The following is a 3,947-nucleotide window of genomic DNA, read 5'->3' as shown; positions in this document are numbered from 1 at the left end:
TGTAGGTTTCAGCTTTTTTCTATGAAGTTGAGTAATACAAATGGAATGTTGTAATATTATGTGATGTTGGGGATAATTAATTAATCAGAATTAATTTATTGATCCCCAGCTATGTGTTAGGCAGTCATCTGGGTACTGTGGAACAACAATGAGCAAAACATGCAGCTTCCCTTCCAGCATAAAGACAACTGTTACCGAGAGTAAGCGAAATGTATAGGATGTGAAATGGTTTGAAATTCTACAGTTAGAAATAAAGAGAACAAGGAGGATGGAGGTATCCAGGGGAACTTGTTGCAATCTTAAATTGAGAAACCAAGAAAGGTTTCAGTGACCAAAAGATGTTTTAGCTGAGACCCCAGGAGCTGGAGAAATGAGCCGGGCGGACTTCTAGGTGAAGGGCAGGTGCCCCAAAATGAAGTGATCCTGGCCCACTGGACAGTTAGGAATAATTTGCAGAGTTAGTTCAAGGACCTTATGACTCCAACTCCAAGGCAGTTACAGGAACCCAGGAGGGCTGCTTGTTTTTCACCCCCTGAATCGTAATATGTGTCCTTCCCTGTCTACACAAGGGGGAAGATTTGGGAGCATTTATTTTGTCAGACATGAACCCACTATGTCGTCTTTAAGGTCTGCAGTAGATTCCCCAGCTGTGCAGTGTCTCAGCGGGGTGCCTAGAACCCTGGGCTCCCTCTTTACACAGGCAGAGCCTCAGTCTGGGGCTGAGATCTGCTCGGGATCTGCATGGTTGGACGTGGACAGTACCTACTTCCTTTTCCTGGGTGCTGGGCATTTGTGGTTGGTGTTGGTGGTCACAGTTGTGTCTGGACTCATTATATTGTTTTATTCAAGAATGGTGAATAATCCACTTGAAATAGTCTTTCTTTCTTTGCAAACTGTGGTCTGTCTGTCACTGTAAGAGTTCTTGGCGCGTTTTACCAGTACCACCCAATAAGAGTAGCCAAGGCTGGAACAGACATATTTTTATTCAAAAAACGTATTGTGGAATCACAAACTAGCACTACTAAATTTAACGTAAAATAAAGACTCGGGGCTCACGCTGGAATTCTTTCTGGGGCTCTGGGGCTCACGCTGGAATCCTTTCTGGGGTTCTGGGGCTCACGCTGGAATCCTTTGTGGATTCCATAGGCTATTTGCAGGCTATGTTGAACTCGTGTTCAAGGTTCAATGAGTGCCTAGAGAAGGAAAGAGAAGAGAGACAGGAAGGGTCACATCACACCTCAGCAAGATGTCAGCCTGGCCTCAGGGACACCGGGAGTGACCCTGTCCTCTTGGAGGAGAGGAGAAAGGCAGGCTCAGGAAGGTACAGAACCAAGGTGTGCTGTGCCTGGTGGGGAGGCTGCAGTTGGAGGCAGGACCACAGGGGGCGCTGTGGCCTTCCCGGCAAATGCTCTGAGCATCTCAGTGGGCGCTGAGCTCCTGGTTCATTCCCTTCCTCCAGACCTGGTTTCCTACTCACTTGCTGATGTGCAGGGCGTTCTGGGTATCAGAACCTCAGCGCCCTGCAGCACCAGCAGGGACGCAGATTACTTGGATAGCTTTTCCCTCACTTGTGTTTTCCTGGTGCCCCTTTAAAACTGTATTTTCGGGTAGAATCAGGTCCTCAGCAGTTTTAAGGGAACCCGAGAGAGTGTTACCAGGTGGAAGATGTTGACTGTGGGTTGTCCAGGTTGTTAGTGCATTGAACAAATAATTCAACAAAACGTACAAACAAAACAACAAAAGAAGGAAGCAACGAAAGACAAACCAAAGCAACATGAGAACGCAGTAACCAAAGTACAGATTTATTGACACTCCACAGAGTGGGAGCCGGTTCTAGCAATTGGCTCAAAAGCCCCCCATTTAGGGTTTTTATTAAGGTAAAAGAATTTGGTGTTCTGCCTAATCTTGCCTGGCACTGGCTGCACCTGGTTTTCTTTTCCTTATGCCTTAACCCTTGATTACCCTACTTCCCTATTCTCCTGTCTCAAGGGTGCATTTTTCAGAATACAGTTGAGGAGTCTGCATTTTGTTTGTGTGAAGACAACTTTATGAATATGAAAATCTTGATTTTCCCTGGCATGGGTAGAAAATGTTAGTGATGAGTCTGTTGCAGTGAGGTGCTCCTATGCTTTTTGTTGTACTCATTACAGGTTTTTTTTTGTTGTTGTTGTTGTTTTTGATTGAGTTTCGCTGTTGTCACCCAGGGTGGAGTGCAATGGCATGCTCTTGGCTCACAGCAACCTCCATTTCCCAGATTCAAGTGATTGTCCTGCCTCAGCCTCCCAAGTAGCTGGGATTAGAGGCACGTGCCACCACTCTTGGCTAATTTTTGTATTTTTAGTAAAGACGAGGTTTCACCATGTTGGCCAGGCTGGTCTTGAACTCCTGACCGCAGGTGATCCACCCGCCTTGGCCTCCGAAAGTTCTGGGATTACAGGTGTGAGCCACTGCTCCTGGTCTGGAACCATTTCTTTGATGCTGGGATGACAGGTATGAGCCACCACACCCATCCCGTTACAGCTTTCTTAGCTGTCCATTCCAATCTCAATTAAATGTTTTTCAATAGAGCTGTGACAACCCCAGGTCTTCAAAGGCAGATGTGTGATCTGGGTCTGTTCAATGAAGCTCCAACACTTCAGGAAAGAACATGGTGTTTTTTTTTCCTAAGAAGTAGCGATGTTATGATTGTGTAAACTGGAAGCTAACAATGATTGTTTTTCCTACCACATGGGAGTTACCTTTGAGTGAATTCAATAGAAATGAGGCAGAGTGAAAAGAGAGAGAAGTAAAAGGAGAAATCGGCCACATAATTTGTGCTTGTAAATCAATTTGTGTCTGAAGCCAATGTTTGTCCTTGATATTGTTAGAATTTGGAGCTGTATTTTGCTTAAAAAGCTGAATTTAGGATTCTGGTACTTGCATCCCAAAGAGTCTTGACTAAGAGATGCATTAAACAACAAGCAGGTACAAACACAGAGAACTTGCCACAAAGACTTTATTTGGAGTAAGAAAAGAAAATTGAAGACAAGGAGTAATGAAAGTTCTCTAGATCTCAAAGCAAATGATGAACACATTTTCCTCTGTGCTCCATGTTCAGAGGCAGCAGAAAAGACAACAGATCCCACTATTGGTGCAGTCCCATAGCGGTGTTTAGAAAAATGACAGCCTGATATTCTGCAATAACAGACCAAGCCCCTTGTTGAGCCTGGAGACACAGAGAAAGCATCAGGCATTAGGACTGGGGTCAGAGGTGGTTGATAAGGAGAATCCCTGTGTGGTTACCTACTGGGCTGATTGCATTCACCACGGTGGCCACATCACAGCAGCAGCAAGATCGGCTCAATCAGTAGGAATCAACGTACACAGCAGTGCTGCTCACAGGTAGGATTAGAGGCTTATTCTCATTTGCTCACTTTTTTATATGATGCTTCTTCACACACACAGTTGAATACACCCTTGAGTCCATTCCCATTTGTGAAACTCCTCTAACGAACAAACAGAAATATGCTTCTTTCCAAGTGGGTTCTCATCCTTGATGCCAGAGAGACTCCCCAGTGTGTTTCCACATAGCATAAGATTACTAAATTTCGCTGACTTTTCACAGAATCAAATATTTTTGGAGGATCACTGTCCATTGAATGTCATCTGATTCTGTCTTTACAGTATACACATGAGGAAACTGAGGCCTGGGGAGGTGATCACTGAAGAGAAAGAGCCAGCTGTTGAGTCTGATTCTAGAGGCGCCTGGTTTTTCCTCTCTAGACTCCTAGCTCTGCAATGCTGGCGGCTCTCACCTGAAGCTCTGAAACCTGAGCTTGTGTCCCCTGTGAAGGAGATGGCAAAGTCCTGGTCGTCTGTCCCAGGCTGTTCCTGGGCTGTAGCCTAGTCAGCTCTTGCCTGGAGTGGCTCAAGCCAGAGCCTGGAGGGGCACCAGGAGAATGGCAGTG

General features: G+C 45.6%; 1 pseudogene; it reads right to left on the bottom strand.

The window, feature by feature from the left end:
- Positions 1 to 3,125: 3,125 nt before the first annotated feature.
- On the bottom strand, positions 3,126 to 3,903 carry LOC112617770 (annotated as a pseudogene).
- Between the last annotated feature and the right edge of the window lie 44 nt (positions 3,904 to 3,947).

The sequence above is a fragment of the Theropithecus gelada genome, unplaced genomic scaffold (genome assembly GCF_003255815.1).
Source record: "Theropithecus gelada isolate Dixy unplaced genomic scaffold, Tgel_1.0 HiC_scaffold_4120, whole genome shotgun sequence".
Taxonomy (NCBI): domain Eukaryota; kingdom Metazoa; phylum Chordata; class Mammalia; order Primates; family Cercopithecidae; genus Theropithecus; species Theropithecus gelada.
The sequence above is the reverse complement of the archived record's forward strand: the minus strand, read 5'-3'. Positions and strand labels throughout refer to the sequence as shown.